The sequence below is a fragment of the Aquila chrysaetos genome, chromosome 12, assembly GCF_900496995.4.
Source record: "Aquila chrysaetos chrysaetos chromosome 12, bAquChr1.4, whole genome shotgun sequence".
Classification (NCBI taxonomy): Eukaryota; Metazoa; Chordata; class Aves; order Accipitriformes; family Accipitridae; genus Aquila; species Aquila chrysaetos.
This window is the reverse complement of record NC_044015.1, coordinates 15,987,624-16,005,729: the sequence shown is the minus strand read 5'-3', so window position 1 is coordinate 16,005,729 and position 18,106 is coordinate 15,987,624. Positions and strand designations below refer to the sequence as shown.

Below are 18,106 nucleotides of genomic sequence, written 5' to 3'. Positions count from 1 at the left end.
TAGGTTTGCACTGCAGCATATTGGTCATCAAATTAAAATTCAGCAAGTTTCTTTATGGGATATCTTCCCGTGCAGACAAGTGATAGTAAATGTTCTGCAAATGCACCCACTATATAATTGATATTACAGGAAACAGCACGTATGTGAAATATAAAAGAGAAATCCCAGAGATTTTCTTTTGAAAGGAATAGGGCAACCCCTCTTCCCTCTAATAAACTAGTAAAACAGTCACCAAAATAAGTGGGGTTTTAAGCTCTTAATCTCTCTGTATCAATTAATTCGCATTAAATCCCATTAATATTTCACTTAGTGTTCAAAATTTCAATTTGGGGGGAGGAGGGGCTGTCACTTCAATGAAGATTTTTTCCAAAATGAAGGTTCAAAGCTGCTGCATACACCAAACACTTTCATACAGGCACTGCACTGTAGCAAGTTGAAAGGAAATCTCATAAGGAGAGGATTCCAGGACACAAAAAGCACCATTGCTGTTAGTGCTAATTAGCAGCTTTTTCTGCTGTTTCAAAAGAAGTTCCAAAAACTGAATGAGTAGATGGATTATTTCACCCCAGCGGTATTCTTCCAAGTCAGGGGTGAGACACCTTGTGAGTGTGGTGCTAGTTCTTGTTCTGACCCAACAGCTAAAGAGCCTGACAATTTCTTAATCCAGCAATAGTCAGAAATTCAGGTCTGCAACTCTGTAATAACAATATCAGGAAACAAAATAAATGTAATTTCTGTTAGAACTGATGGAGCTCTTCTCTTTCCAAATTAACTGAACAATAATTCAAACGTGCAAAGTTGTCGGACAGAACGTTAAACTCTGACATATATTTTTAAAATAGTCAGCTATTAAAATTGCTGCACACTGGCTTAAGAAGACATAGGGAATGAAGAGACCAGTAAGTCAGTGCAAAGGAAACTCTCCTATGAGTTAGAAAAGAAAAAGAAAGATTTCTGAAGCAGGCTATGACTTTAAACCACCATCAACTCTTCCTCTGATTCGCTTCAGCTTGGATTATAGAAAGGCATAGACAGTAATCAAATTCAGAGCATATACAAAAACACCCACAAAAATCAGAAACTACATAATCCATCCAACCTGTCAGGGTGCATAACCACCTGTAACCTGACAGTACATTAACAGCGTATTTAGCACATCTGTTTATATCGATTTATGTTTTCTTTAACCATGCACAAGAAAGCCTATAATAATCCACAACTCCTGATTTCAAAATTATATACTAACAATAACCATTTTCTCAGTCTTTCTCAGGCTCATGTCCCTAGGCTCAGAACTTTTAAGAAGCATGCCCAAGAGCATCCAGGTAATCATTCTACACAGAATCTGCAGACTTCCAAGTGCAAAACAGTCCTATACTATATGCAAATATCTGTAGTTCTTGGGGAGATAAAAACAGTGTGTCAATGCATCATATTTAATCATGGGTAAGAGTTTGTTTAAAGGAAGTTATATAATCAGTACTCTTGTGGTGCACATTGTTGGTTCTCTAGTTAAAGAAAAGGGATGTAGGAAATCGAAAACTCTCTAAGTTTTAGTTAAAGTCCTTTAGATGTCCTTCATGTGAACATCCATGATTTCAGAAAATATAAGTCCTTTTCAGCTTGACCATAACTCTGAGTTTCTTAGGTTATATTTTTTCAATCAGGTCTTGTCAGCTGCAGAGCTCCTGAAAGGAGCTCTTACCTTAAACTTACCTAATGGGAAATGAGAAGATAGAAGAGCTGTTTATTGTTGTTGTATTTTGTTGCCAAAGCCTTGAAAGGCATCTGTTGCTATATGGAAAAAAATGTATATTCATCCAAATTAGACAGCCTATATTGTTTAGTGAAAATCTTTGATAATAGTATCTAAATGCTCCAATATTTTCTTGGCTATCTTTCACCTTGACAGTAATGCACTTAAGCTGTCAGAGTCCTTTTAAGGGCAGACACTCTAAATTAATTTTACTGGAACTTAATTATTGTTGATGTTCATTTAAAAGAAAACAAAATCTAGCAATAAGAAGTAAAGGAGTGTTCTAAGTTTCACTGAAGTTGATAGAAAAACTTTCACTGGGCTAGAATGAAAGCAGTGGATGATGAGATCCCCATGGGAGCTAGAGGTTAGAAACATATTTTGCTGTATAAAATTCTCATTTTTTAAATGCTCTAAGCTATTTTCAATGGGATTTACCTTTGTCAAGTTCTCTCATCTCTTTCTTTTTCATGTGTTTCACAAACTGCAACACATTTACAGGTATATGTGGTTCTGAAATAATGAATTCATTTAGCTATGCAGCTCATTACTGCCTTTTGATTGTTACAGTAACCGGTATAGCCACACTCTTCCTGAGTGCTGGTGCAGGAGATGGGATAGGCGTAAACATTTGAAAGACACAAGACACGAGTGCATTGGTTTTAACAGAGACATAATCAGTAAGGGCAATAAAATGCCAGTTTTGATTAGGAGTTTGAAAGTCAAATAAAAGCCTGCTGAGGCAAGCTGAATATTTCTACCACTCATACTGCAGCACAGCAGTTGTACATGGTGAGAGGTGACTAGGGAGGATTAGCATGGCCTTTTCTTAATGAACAGGACTGTAAATTTTTTTTTACAGACTGGGTGGTAAACAAAGCAAAGAGCTGGAAGAAAACAGATCACATAACTTTTACTAAAGCTTGCTTTGTTTAGCTTTGATTTTTAAATCTGTAAGGTATTTTCCCATCACTGACATTTGTTATCAATAGAGTATCCCAAAGTTGGGAACCAAATTTATCGTGTGACCTCATTCAAATTGCTCAGACTGAACTTGTCACATTTTTAGCTACTAAAACAGTAAAAAGCAGATAACTCAATGCACATGGTCAACACAGTACATGAAAATGCAGTAGCAAGTTACACCATTGGATATGAAATCTGAGACAAAATTTTAATACTCCAGATACCTAAAGATCTAGAGAACTTGATGGCTAATTCTACCTGTATTATTTCACTAGTTACATTACCTTGATGTGTCTCATAGTCTCTGTGCATTGTAGCTACTAAAACTTGAATGAGAAAATCAAAATGGTATCTCCTGTCTTCTCTGTAAGACTTTCATGCTTCCATGCTTACTCCTCCTCTTTTCCCATAGACAGCACAGTGTCTGAGCCATTGCACTGGAGCATGTATCAAACAGAAATCTTTTATGCTTCCAATGGAAATTGGTTTCAGGGGTATTTAATAACAATATCCTCCATGTCTCCAATTTTGTGCAGTCTTCCTTATTCCTGAGCCAAAAAGGAATTTATGTTTCCTATCTCTGTACTCCATATTTAACCCAGACACTGATGACACTCAAGGGAAGTATTTGCACTTTCTCAGAATTGCACTGTTTGGGCAGAGAATGCCAGTATTGCCAAAGTTATTGCAAAACGTGGTTCAAAAATTTTCTGGTGGAGAGGCTTTTTATTGCAGTGTCTTTCATCAGAGTAGCAGTTTATTTGAAATTTTCATTACTAACTATGGAAACACTTTGAAGAGATGCTTCATTTTGACTTAATCATTCCACCTTTTATATATTTTATATTGCAAAATGCAATGTAACAAGCAGTTTCATGAGCATTGGAACTAACAGAGAAAGGTTTTTCAGATCATTTATGCTTTGTGGGAGACTAAGGAAAGCATTGTGAACATGTCTCTCATTAACCAATATGGGATCCTAACATGAGAGAAAAATTAACAGATTTACTGGATTCTCTGTTTTTTTAAGAAAATGTTAGAAAATTAATACAGATAATAAAATTTAAAAAATAATAACATAAACAAAGCTCTTTCCAAGATTTGGGCATTCCTAAATTTTTCTTTAATGTGGATTCTGTGGTGCATAACATACAATGAGTTCAAACTTCATACTTTCCTTTAAAGACATTATTTGCCAGGCTATTTCACAAAATTCGTGGGAATTTATAATTACTGATCCATTTCAAAATATAGTTTAAAATCACCAATAAGTTAAAAAGTAATTTACAGGCTGATGATTAACATATTTCTTTAGGAAACCAGGCTAAAAAGGGAAGTGATACTATCAAAATCACCACAGAAAAATCAGTATTTCCAGTGAAGCTGCAACAAGACAGTTAATGAGGTCCAAATTAAATGTCTTCCTTTAAAAAAAATAAATCCAATATTTAGTTTTTAATTTGGTTTCAAATAAATTCAGAATTTTAACTGCAATTTGTAATTTACCTTGGGATAAAAATTCAAAGTTTTGGGCAGGGAGACTATTCAGGTATCTCAGTATTGTTTCTGTGGGATCTAGTTATTGAACCTGATCATGTGTTTTGCTTATGCCATCATTTTGTGTCTTAATGATGTTGAGAATACACCTCTAAAACAAAAACTTATATCTTAAACAACAATTCAACCTGCCTTTTTCCTCCAGCAACATCTCTCTATTATTTATGGAATAAGAAAAATGCATTATTTGGACAGTAAAATAAATAACAGAATAAATATATGCTTGCTTTTCTAAAGACCTCAGACTAATTCATAGATAAATGACTGAATGTCCACAAACAGGAAGAAAGCAGAGGATGAGAGAACTATTTATCCAAACTTTGGACAACAAAGAACAACAGAATTCAAATTCAGATTTTGTAATTCCTCATCTCTTCCTTTAGCTTCTAGACTACAGAATCACTGGGGAAGAGGTCATGGTCCACAGAGAAACTGTATGTTTCCTTTACGTTTCTGCATCATCGTGTTCAGGTAAGCATTCACTTAATTTTAAATTAATGGTTTTCAGTCAAATAAAAAGAATCCCCACAAAATGAGCAGTCAGCAGGTAGCATTTGTTTCTATAAACGGAGCTGCCATTAAACCATTTTTATCCCAAAAGGATGGTGCGTGCATGTATTACAGTGATTTTGTTATACTGCATTAAGGATGGATGTCAAGCCAACGCTTCTGAAGAGCTGCAGAAGACCCTGGGCAGTAAGTTGCTTAGTGAGGAAGTCACGGATAAAATTCAATGCATGTAAGTGAAGATGATGCAGCCAGGAGAAAAACTATCCCAACATTATTATGCAATGACGGTCTTTCAACTGACAGTCACATAGGAATGAGATTTTCGTATTACAATAAATATCTCTGTGAAAACATCAGCTCAGTGCTCACTAGTGGTTAGAAAGCAAACTTAGCGTTAGAAATGATTGAAAAGCAATAAAGACTAGAACAGACAATGTTATTATGCCACTGCATAAATTGGAGTCTGCTTCCTCTCAAAAAAGCATACTGTGGAGATGGAAAAGGTACAGGGAAAGGCTACAGGAATGATCAAATGTGTGGAATAGCTTTTGTAAAAGTAGAAACTGAGTAGATTAATATTTTTCTGTTTGAAAAAGAGACAACTGAAGGCTGAATAGAGAGAGGTCTTTAATATTGTGAGTGGAAAGCAGACAGTGAATAGAGATTGATTGTTCACTGCTTCTTCCAGTACAAAGGGGGAAGGGAGTGAGATAGAGGAAGAAATCAAATAAAATTGCAGGGCTTGGACCAGAGCAAACTTCTTTGCACAATGTAGAATGGTGAGATATGTCTTCATATAACATGTATTTAAGTTATGTAGTAGTTAAGTTACGAATTATTTTCCAAAGAACTCGACAGATGCTAAAAGACTACATGAGTTGAAAGAAAGATTGGACAAAATCACTAAAGAAATTCCATGAGATCCGTAAAAAAAAATAATCTCTGCTTGAGGATATGTCTGACTCAGAAACCACTCAAAGCTAGAATAATATTCAGAGGATATACTGCTACATGTTTGCCCAGGCCCCTAGTCTACCCTGTACTCCTGCATAGGTTGATGGCCACCATCACAGCCACAAGGTGCTGAACTAGACTGACCTTGGTCTGACTCTATCCTTGTTTCTAGATAGAAGTTCTTCCAAGAGCCACAGGCATTACTCAGCGAGAAGCTATCTAGTTCTTTTTTTCTCACACTTCAGATTTCAGGCAATTGTCTCTGACAATTGGTCTTTAAGAGTAAATAAGATGATAGAAAAACATTCAGTAGAACAGCCTTCTCTATCATTGTTTGTGGATGAGAGAGGGGAAGAGAGGGATATATAAAGCAAGAAAGATATAAAAAGAAAGTGAGAAAAAGTGAGAGAGAAAGTGAGAAAGAGAAAGAGAGAGAAAGTGAGAGAGAAATATAAAGTGAGAAAGAGAGAAAGAAAGAGAGAAGGAAAGGGAGGAAAGGGAGGGAGAATAGTTGGTGCTTTCAGTAGAGTAAAAGGGTGTGTGATCCCCTTTACCAGGAGAAACTGCAAGTCAGATCATCAGTTGGGTAAATTGGAATAGTCCTGTTGCAGTCAATGGGACTGCACTATTTAGCCTGAGTTGCTTAAGCCTCAGAACAGCCCTTAGGTTTGCAAAAGGTTCTTACTGACATATGGGACACTGCAAAACTTTTCAATTTGTGCAGCTGGATATACTTTTCACTGTAAGTCTGATCTCAGATCCATCTACTGTCTTGCCCATTAACTCTGCTCTAAACCTAACCTTTTTTGTCCCTTGACGTTGTTTTGCAACAGTTCACAGTAATTCTTTTACTTGTACAGCTTCACCTATCTTACAATCTCTGCCTCCTTTCTTCCTTCAGTCCTATGTACTATAAAAATATCCACTAAATTTTCATGTGCTGCATAGTGTGCCAAGTTACTTCATGAAGGACACTCCATAAAATGCTGTTCTGACAACAGTATCAAATATACTACATAGTTGATATAAAACTGTTTTTGTTCTTCCAACATGTGAACATCAGTCCCTACAAATGAGATTATTTTAATTAAAATTTTAGCCCAAGAAGAAAGAAAAAAAAAAAGTTTTGTCCATGTTGATGCTGTACTGAAGAAGTCAGTAATCAACAAGTGAACATTGCATTACTGGCGTTGCAAAAAAGCAGTTCACAACAGAAGGCAGTAAAGCACTCTTCAGACACTGCGTATGTTTGCATCTTAAGCTCTCTTGAGCTTGCAATTTTCTTTACGTAAGTCAGTGTGTTTTGTACATCTATTTATCACATTTTATTTTGGGGGAAGGTGGTAATTGGAAAGTTTGGTTGATTTGAAATATTTCCTCTGCATCTTTCCTAATGTACAAAATACAAATACAGGCAAACAGACTAAGATTTTCCACCTGATACATTATATTTTGTAAGCTGAGTAAAGCAGTAAACCAAATTACTGTAAAATCCACCTTAATGATCCTTGTTCTAATTGCACCTTTTATAAGGACAGTTAGTATTTTAAGAAGTTATTTTACTAGGTATGTAGGTAAGTATAACATGTGGCTAAAGAATATTTGAGTTACGGTCCTAATCAGATTAAAAAAATTAATTTTAAATCCAGTTGATGTTTACATCTTCAGTGGATACTGTTAGGTTCAGTGGTTCAGAAGCTTTTAGATAAGAAGCAGGATTAACTGTTCTTATAGGCAACAACAGCGCAACATGGCTAGAGCAGGAATGAGGAAGTAGGGCAGGAGAGCCAACTGCAGTGCACGTGCCAAAGAAAGTGCAATCCCAGGGGTCAGAGCCCTCTGGTACAGGGGCTGTCGCAGTTACCAGGCCAATTGCATTGCTGTCTTTTCACAAGGCCCTGCAGTGCCTCACCCTGTCAGGTCTCAAGACCTCCTCCTTCTGGTGTGCAAATTTAGTTATTCACTCACTCGTGAATGCATTCCCTTTGAAACACAAAAAAATTAATTTCTTAAAAATATAAAGTCTATTTTGAAAGCACTGAAATGGGTATAGCTTATTATTCTTGTAAGTGCTCACCAGCACACTTAAACACAATGCTGAAGCATCCCATTCTGCTTGTAGTCTCTCTCCATTCTGGGGGCTGGATGAAGCATCCTACCTAACTAATCCTTGTTATCTTAGAAAGTCAGTATTTGCTTTCCTATCTGTGTTGGTGTTTTCCCCTTTTCTTTTATGTTCTGTAACTATGTTTTCTAAGCTACCTTTCATTCAAAATGCAGCACACTGGATGTGCTGCATGTGCACTGTGGAGTGCACCATCAGCTGTTTGTTAAATTTCCAGATATCTTTCAGGCAGTCGACATCCTGGACAAATAGGCAGATTTCCCTTCTTCCAAAATCTTGTTGGAAAAGGTGATCATGTTCGCAGTGACCATCTGATGTTATTATCCTTTTTATACTTACTGGGAACACTTCCATTAGCAAAAACCCCATTGGTCTCAGAGAAAATAGAACGAGCCAGATTGTTACTAGCTGGTAATAAAGACCAGTAAACCAGTGAAGAAAATCAAGCTGTTCTCATTGACAGTAGCTCACCATCTAGCCCTTGCATTTCAGAATCATTCTAAAGAATATTAAAGGTGCAAATATAAACTTAGACTTCTTTTGCTCTCTGCCGTCATGAGTCTTCTCAGCATCACATTACTGAATACTTTGTCTAGGCTTAGCACATTGCAAAACAACTTCTACATATTGCCAGCAATGTGGCAGTTCAGATAATATCCATGTAGCTGCACTAATGACCTCTTCTGTGTTTACCATATGTTATCATTCCCCCTGAAATTAAGTAACTGTTTTACAAGAGTTTCTGCAAATTGACAGTCTTTAGCAGCTACTAAATGCAATGTATGCTTGAAAAAAGGGATAACGGAATTAAATTTGCGTCTCAGAAACAGAGGTATTTTGTAAGCACTTGTTGATTTTTGTACTAGCTTAACAAGGAATAATGGCAGATCTAAGTTACTGGTAAACCCAACCATGTTTCAATAGGATTTTGTTTACCTTTCACTATGTTATCCTAGTTATATAGAGGAAAAAAATATACACAAGCATAGGGATCTTAGATTTTGCAGTGCTAACCTGGCAAAGACTTGATTCTGCACCAGGTCTCCTTGAGGGAGGAGGGGATGGAAGGGCAGGAAAATGTCCCAAAGTTTACCCCACTTGGGCGGGATGGCAAATTCAGCTCATGGCACGTGTTTAGTGGATCCTGTCTGAAGCATCAGTTTTATAGCAGAATTGAATTACAGGATAAAATGGGATTTTTTTTTTTTTTTTTTTTAGTAAACTGGTGAAAATACCTGGGGCCAGGTAGTATTTTAAAGCCAGTTTTGCCAGCATTAAGCAGCTTCATACTCACTCAAACACTCCATGCCCCAGAGATTTGAATCACACCTGTTTAGTTTCAACTAGGTTGTCAAGAAGGAGAAAAAAAAAAAAGTAATATACTTGAGAGTTTAACCCCTGGGTCAGATTATAGGAGAGAGGAGAAAAAAAATCTACTTCAACAGGTTTAAGCAGTACAATAAATCTGTTCTGACAGATATTTGACAGCCATGTTTTTACTGACCTCTTTCTGTTTGAGGAGATGGGAAGGAAAGCAGTGCTTATTGAAGGTCATTTTGGAACAAATAAGCAATAAAAACAATCAGAAAATTTATATGATTTTGTTGCACCAGCTAAGGGCCTGTCTGTATGAGTTTGATAGGATACGAATTTAGCTCACTGTATTTACCTTTCCAGTCTGGCAGACTGCTTGCCTACATTTACTATAAATCAAGACACTTTAAAATATATATTATATTTTAAAGAAAGTCTTTCTGTACTAATGAATATTAAAATACTCCTGGAAATACAGTGCCTGGAAGCAATACTATGACGCCTTTTCTATGTCAGGCAATTACCAACAGGAGTACCTTTTAAGACTAAGTAATTCTAATTTAATATAGTTCATGAACATTTCAACAAGCTAGAAACAAACATGGCATTCAGAGAAGAGACTCTCCTCTTGTGAAGTTGTACATCTCATTAAGAAAACATAAATAGAATCTCCCTGTCAGGATTGTTGGTGCATGTCAGTTGAAGACTATGGAGCTGTAACGATTCATATAAGCTGATGTAAATCCAGATCCCGATCCAGACTCTTAACAGCTTACTGTTATTTTAGTTTTTGCCAGCTGCATAATTTTAGGTGGAAAAAAATGTTGCTGCTGAAAAAGAAATATTAAATCATGACAGGAGAGATAAAATTTGAAAGTCACGGTGAATTCCTACTTTTAGTACTTTAGGTAACTATAGTGCTACAGTGTCAGTTATAAGGATGGTGGATTAAACAGCCAGGAAGAAAAGTTCTTTTTAAAAATTATTTGTATTTGTAGATGCAAGGAGAACATAAGGGAAGAAGACAAGAATAATCTTGCTGGGCCAAAACAGAAGTCCAGTTAACATCAAACACCATATCCTTACAGTTACAAGAAAAATATACAGCGGATAAAAGAGTGGGAGAAGTATATTTGATACGTAAGTACTCTCCAAGCTCCAACAATTTTCAGCTCAAGGACTTTCTGATTTGACTATTGTAGAAGAGCTGGACTGCCCAGCTCTTCTACAAACTTTACCAGTTTCCCATTGTATCCATAGAAAGAAGAAAAGATGGTAAATATTTTAGGAATCTATAGCCATCCAGCCTTACCAAACAATACAGATTAAAAAATAGGGGAATCCTAACAGTGCTAGAATGCTGACTTTATCTCTGTAACAGCAGGAAATACGAAAAACTTATCTAAGATACTGTATATGAAGTGACACCAGAGTTTTACAAGAGTCCAAGAAAATTAGATGCCCAGATTGCTCCAGATTTCAGAGAGATTTAGGACACTTAACTCCTTTAAATATTTTTAAATGGTATTTCAGACTCTTCTGGTATTTCTTCAGGACAAGAATATACACATCAGACTCTGCTGATGATTTCTGAATTATTCTGCGGGTGTAATGGAAGTTTCTCCAGACATGTCAAAAGCTAAGTGGACATGGAAAAGAGGACAACCTGTTTTTCAGCGTAGGTAAGTTTCCACTACAGTGACCATTCTAGAATTTTTAAGCAAAAATTCAGTTTCTGATGTTATCAAGCCATCAGTTATCATATGCAGAGACTAATTTTTTTCTTCCTTTAGAAATAACTTTTAATTTCCCAGGAGACCACAGAATCTACAGTACAGAACCCAGATCAATACAGCAGGAAATAGTCTCGCAAAGTAAGGTTCTTTTGTAAGTGTAACTGTGATGTAAACAAAGGCTATTTTTAGCCTAATATCTGTAGATTAAAGTCTCTCTAAAATCTAGGTAGACTTTTTCTAGACTACAGTCTTATCTCTCAAGGAATATTTTAATAGTCATTGTTCAAAAAGGCATATATATATGTATAACAAGAGCTAGTTTTGTCTCCTACTTAAATATGAGCTAATATTACCATTTCTTTTCATCTTAACACTGCTCTTCTAATATTTATATCTGAAATTCCTTTAAAGCCTATCACTTTGGAGTAAGGAAAACTGAAAGAAAGTTTTAAGAATAGCAAATTATACTGTAATTTATATTGCTTGTTTGGAGGAGCAAAAAGAATTAGGTTACATAAGAGTTAGAAAATTGATAACTAAAAAAAAAAAATTGATATCCTTCAATCTTGGATAAAGAAATTAATCCATATTTGAAAAATTCTGTATTTTTAATTGTTTTGTCAGTATCACAATGACATGTAGGACATCAATCAGCCATTTAACAACACAAATACTTCTCAATTTTCCAAATTTATGTTTTCACACTTACTACGTATGTGTCTTCAAAGACTCATTAAGGGATTTGTGATGGATACATTTTCATTTTGCTATACTCCAAAGGCTGAAAATTTGATACAAGTGCTCCTTATGCCATGTTTCAAAGAAAGATGGAACACCTCAGGGGGCTATTCTGTATATTTTGTTGTATAATTGTAGCTGTCAACTTTTTGTCGTCATTTGCAGTACTAAATTTTAAGCTTGCACATTTCACTATAAATAGCTTACTGTAACCTTGATAACTCTACTCACTTAATGTTGATGGCCTTTGAGCAGCTTATAGCATAACTAAAACCAGAGTGCACGATATTTTATAAAAGCATCTATTGTCACCAATTTATCATTCATAATGTACTGTGAATGCACCATAAAATATGTATTAACATTTTACAGATGTTGTGCTACTACTAACATATATTTATATATATTTTTAATCCTTTGTAAGTCATACAGCGTTGTACCAGTATAAAAAAAACATTCAAAAAGTTGGTGCATGTTCAAATGATTGCATCACAAAGCCATTAGTCATTTGAAACTCCCATGCATAACACGTTTTGGTTGATAACTAAGTCACAGCATAAGGGAATGGTAAATTTATACAATGAGACTTACTGAAAAGAGTGACTATATTGTATAATATCCTGGCTAATATACTCTGTGGGGTTCTCCAGGCAGTGAAACTACAGTAAGCCTGTGAGAAAGAATACCTAAATCAAATGATCAACTGTGTATGATTTTCACTCCTCTCTTCTCCTGTTAAAGAAACTTTTTGTAAGGCTTGATTTAGTTCAGATCCAAAGCTTTGTTTGAAATCAGCTATACAGCTAAATCTGGAATGTCTATAACTGGGGAAAAAAGCAGTTACTGAATGATCTACAGAAATTTGGGAAACAAGAGCAGAAAGCATAGAAAGATTCAATATTATTAAGAATAAAAAAGAGTAAAAAGCACATATATAGAAGGAGTGGAGAAAGTGACAACACCGAAGTATATTTTTACTATATGATCTTGCCTTTTTTGTACAAATAATGAGATAATTTTCACATATAATATATGCAATTAGGACAAAGGTATGAAAAAGATAATCCTTGAGAAGATTTTTGTCAAAAACTTTTGACTACTATTCACCTCTCCACTCAAAGTTATGGGATCTAAAGTTGTATGAATAATTGATGCTTCAGTTCAGAATTCTTACTTTCCCTATTTGTCTTGTCCAATGAATAATTCATTATTTTTGCAAAGAAGAACACTTTAAATAGGAAAGATTAAGAGAAAGCCATCTTCAAATACTCCATATCACTTGACTTGGAAAAGCAATATACCTAAGTTCCTGTTCCTTTGCTGAATTTGGCAGATAGCAGAGCTGAATCCATGTTTCTCAGATGCTGAGAAGGAGTGTGAGTAGAAGGAACACCGCTATCTCTACTGTAGTTGTAGGAATGGTACCTAAGCCTCTTGGACAACCAGCTCTCAAAAAAAAAATCAAAACATTTCATTTTGAGTAATGCTGTTTCAATGTTTTCCAGATGTATTACTTTCATTTGTTTAAATATGTTCCTTGAAGTTTGGTCAAGATGGCAAACAGTTTGTACTGCACTGAAATTCAATTCTTTAATGAATAAATGATTCCCAGAAAGATTTTTGCAAGCTCCAATGTGATCATATATTCATTATGAACTGGTCTATAGATCCTGCAATCTTTAACAGTACTCATCTAGTAGTGATTTTACATATGCGTTAGTATACCGCCTGTCTGCTTTCTAATATTTCTTATGAGATATTATTATACTTCTGTCAGGATAACTAAATGTTGCAGTCCTCAGACTTCTGGTATTCGTTATTATCTAAAACCTTAATAAATCCATAAGATTAATTTATTTCTAGGGCATTCAGAAAAGTAAGACAGAAGATATTTCCTCTTAGATCAGACACTACATTGCCTAAATCCTCCTCAAGCCCTTCAAAAACATTGCTGGAAATACAACACAGCATTGAGTAAACAATCTAGGAGGTTCCTGGAGTGTGTGGAAGATAACTTCTTGACACAGCTGGTGGGTGAGCCAACCAGGGGAGGAGCCTTGCTAGATCTGTTGTTTACGAACAGGGAAGGATTGGTGGGAGGTGTGATCGTCAGAAGCCGTCTTGGACTTAGTGACCATGAAATGATAGAATTTTCAATTCTTGGTGAGGCAAAGAAGGTGGTCAGCAAAACCACCACTATGGACTTCCGGAGGGCTAACTTTGGCCTCTTCAAGGCACTGGTTGAGAGAGTCCCTTGGGAGATGGTCCTGAAGGGCAGAGGGGTCCAGGAGGGATGTACATTCTTTAAGAAGGAAATCTTAATGGCTCAGGACCAGGCTATTCCCATGTGCCGCAAGTCGAACCGCCGAGGAAAACGACCGGCCTGGCTGAATGGGGAGCTTTTGCTAGGACTCAAGAAAAAAAGGAGAGTTTATCATCTCTGGAGGAAAGGGTGGGCAACTTGGGAGGAGTACAGGGATCTTGTTAGATCATACAGAGAGAAAATTAGAAAGGCAAAAGCTCAGCTAGAACTAAACCTGGCCACTATCACAAGGGACAACAAAAAATGTTTTTACAAATATGTTAACAGTAAAAAGAATCCCAAGGAGAATATCTTTCCTTTAATGGATACAGAAGGGAACGTAGCAACCAGTGATGAGGAAAAGGCTGAGGTACTTAATGCCTTCTTTGCCTCAGTCTTTAATAGTGAGTCCAGTCATCCGCAGGGTACTCCACCCCTTGAACTGGAAGGTAAGGATGAAGAGCACAACATACCCCCCTTAATCCAGGAGGAATTAGTTAGGGACCTACTACGCCATCTGGACACTCAGAAATCTATGGGACCTGATGGGATCCATCCAAGAGTACTGAGGGAACTGGCAGAGGTCCTTGCCAAGCCACTCTCTATGATCTATCAGCAATCCTAGTCAACAGGGGAGGTCCCAGAGGACTGGAGGCTTGCCAGTGTGACTCCCATTTATAAGAAGGGTCAGAGGGAGGATCCGGGGAACTACAGGCTGTCAGCCTGACCTCGGTACCGGGGAAGATTATGGAACGGTTTGTCTTGAGAGCACTCACATGGCAAGTCCAGGATAAGAAGGGGATCAGGCCCAGTCAGCATGGGTTTACAAAAGGCAGGTCCTGCTTGACCAACCTGATCTCCTTCTATGACCAGGTGACCCACCTAGTGGATGAGGGAAAGGCTGTGGATGTTATCTACCTGGACTTCAGCAAGGCCTTTGACACTGTCTCTCATGGCATACTCCTTGAGAAACTGGCGTCTCGTGGCCTGGATAAGTGCACTCTTCGTTGGGTGAAAAACTGGCTGGATGGCCGAGCCCAGAGGGTAGTGGTGAATGGGGTGAAATCCAGTTGGCGGCGGGTCACAAGTGGTGTTCCCCAGGGCTCACTGTTGGGCCCTGTTCTGTTTAATATCTTTATCGAAGATTTGGATGAGGGGATCGAGTGCACCCTCACCAAGTTTGCAGACGACACCAAGTTGGGAGGCAGGGTCGACCTGCTCAAGGGTAGGGAGGCTCTACAGAGGGACCTGGACAGGCTGGATCGATGGGCTGAGGCCAATCGTATGAAGTTCAACAAGGCCAAGTGCCGGGTCCTGCACTTCGGTCACGGCAACCCCATGCAGCGCTACAGGCTTGGGGAAGAGTGGCTGGAAAGCTGCCTGGCAGAGAAAGACCTGGGGGTGCTGGTTGACAGCCTGCTGAACATGAGCCAGCAGTGTGCCCAGGTGGCCAAGAAGGCCAATTGCATCCTAGCCTGTATCAGAAATAGTGTGGCCAGCAGGAACAGGGAGGTGATTGTTCCCCTGTACTCGGCACTGGTGAGGCCGCACCTCGAGTACTGTGTTCAGTTTTGGGCCCCTCACTCCAGGAAGGACATTGAGTTGCTGGAGCGTGTTCAGAGGAGGGCAACCAAGTTGGTGAGGGGCCTGGAGCACAAGTCTTATGAGGAGTGGCTGAGGGAACTGGGGCTGTTCAGTCTAGAAAAGAGGAGGCTGAGGGGAGACCTTATCGCTCTCTACAACTACCTGAAAGGGGGTTGTAGTGAGGTGGGTGTTGGTCTCTTCAGCCAGGTGGCTGGAGATAGGACAAGAGGAAATGGCCTCAAGTTGAGGGAAGGGAGATTTAGGTTAGATATTAGGAAAAATTTCTTTACTGAGAGGGTTGTTAAACATTGGAATGGGCTACCCAGGGAAGTGGTTGATTCACCATCCCTGGAGATATTAAAAAAGCTAGTGGACAGGGTACTTCAGGACATGGTTTAGTGGGCATGGTTAATAGTTGGACTCGATGATCTTGAAGGTCTTTTCCAACCTAAATGATTCTATGATTCTATGATTGTTTGTTTTAATTCTGAGTTTTAATTTATATTTTATTTTATAAATACTTACTTGGATCTTCCATGCCTCAGACCTATATCACCTTTACGTATCTTCCTTTTGATAGTAAAGCTGAGATTTCCAGATAACTGAAAATGGAGCCACTTAGCATAAGTCATAATTATTCTCTACGTGCTCTATCTATACACAAAGAAACAGTTTGAACAGGAAGAATTGGAAAGATCCATCCCAGCATACTTAGAGGCCACAGTCTGTACAGTATTTTTAACGAGCAAGTAACAGTAGCTTCAATTGACTAACGTATATGAATTTAATGCTGGTCTAAAATACCCATTGCATTCATTAGCTGAGAGGTGGCCAACCTGAATTCTATAAAATTATCAGCACATTCCTACTTTTGGTGACAAATAGCATCCTTATTATCTTAAGCTTTTCATTCTAGTCATCCTGAAGTTTAAGTAACTATGTTGTCAGAATACAACACCTTATAATGTTTTTTATTACTACTTTAAACCTTCCTCAATCTTATCTAAATGGGTAGCAAGGGAATTTTTTTCTTCTTTCTTTCTTTTTCCCCTTCTTTTTTCATATTAACTATATGGCAGAGATTTATGAATCTTTTAACTTCTACTAGTAAATGTATAACTAAAATGTTCCATCTACGCAAGTGAATTTTTATCCTATCTCAGTTTCACAGTCCACAACGAGCACTTGAACACTAATGACAGGCTGCATGCTGTATCTAGAGAAAGACCAGGAACAGAAGATGGGAAAGGAAGGCCAATGGGCTCTATAACACCATACTTCACTGCTCAGATGTGCAAAATAATATGCATTACAGTTCAATTAGCCTGTTTATTTAACATGTGCCTTTAATTATTCACCTATGGTAAGTCATTACAATAGCTCAGTTCATGTCTGCCTCTGAGACATATCACTGCAATATTGCTGTTGTTTTCAAGCTTGTAATTAATATTCATCTTCTGAATGGCTCTTTATGAAGATTCCCAGCAGCCAGTCTGGATGAGGGACACCCCCTGAGCTTTCAAGTAGTATTTTATTGTGAAAAGTTTACACGCTTCATTCATACTGTGAAACTCTGATAGGAGGGAAAATGAGCAGGAATAGTTATAACTTTCTGAAATGCTACTGCTTATTAATTGTGTAAAACTCTAAATAAAAATCCACTTAAATTAATGAAACCTTTTTTATTAAGTTCAACATATTGACTATAAAGTAGATAACACCCTTTAAATCTACACATTCATGCCTTTCCTGATGTGAACCTCTCATCCTCCTTCACAGCAGATTCCTGTTAAACCTAGGAACTCAGTAACTTGAAAGAATGGAGAGCACAAAGGAAACAAAAAGTATTATTTTTCTCCTCTTTCCTCTCTCTTCCTGCCTTGGCAGAACTCACTGAATAGGAAAGTAAATTTAATTTTCTCTCCGTCCTTCCATAACATTACATGGTGCTGTACTGTTATGGTATGTACAGCTACGTTTCCATTAACAGGAAACATTTCCAAGGCATAAAAAACCTGAACTACATTTATTTTAGAGTATACCTAAGCTTATCTAAACTACTCGAAGCATGTTGTGTGAGCATGTTATTAAAGTGCTTCAGATTCAATAATACATTTTTTTTTCATAGCATCCTGTGTTTTAGTGTTACTATTTTCTTCCTTTTACGCAGAGGAACTGTTATAAATTCAAGTTCATGCAGCACAAGGAAATCTGGGGCAGAACAGATTTCTGTTCTCAAACCTGCTTTAGAAGGTTATAGCAGACTCCAGTTACAGCAGACTTAGTAACTAATAACCATTTATCATAAAGATTTTATTATAAAATCATAGCTTCAGGCTTCTAACTTCATTATGTAGTTTACATATTAGCGACTGTTATTATATAACATTTATTAAAGACATCTTCAAAACAGAACACCTGACAACCGATGAAAATCCCACCAATTTTATTCTCCTCATAGCCTGTCGTGGTTTAACCCCTGCCAGCAACTGAGCACCACAAAGCCGCTCGCTCACTCCTTCCCCCTCCCAGTGGGATGGGGAAGAGAATAAAAAAAAAAATAA

General features: G+C 37.4%; 1 long non-coding RNA gene across 1 annotated transcript; it reads left to right on the top strand.

Moving 5' to 3' along the window:
- Positions 1-10,744: 10,744 nt before the first annotated feature.
- Positions 10,745-11,091, top strand: LOC115349509. Its single transcript, XR_003926125.1, has 2 exons — positions 10,745-10,864; positions 10,997-11,091. It is a non-coding gene; the product is annotated as an uncharacterized LOC115349509 (long non-coding RNA).
- The last annotated feature ends 7,015 nt before the right edge of the window (positions 11,092-18,106 follow it).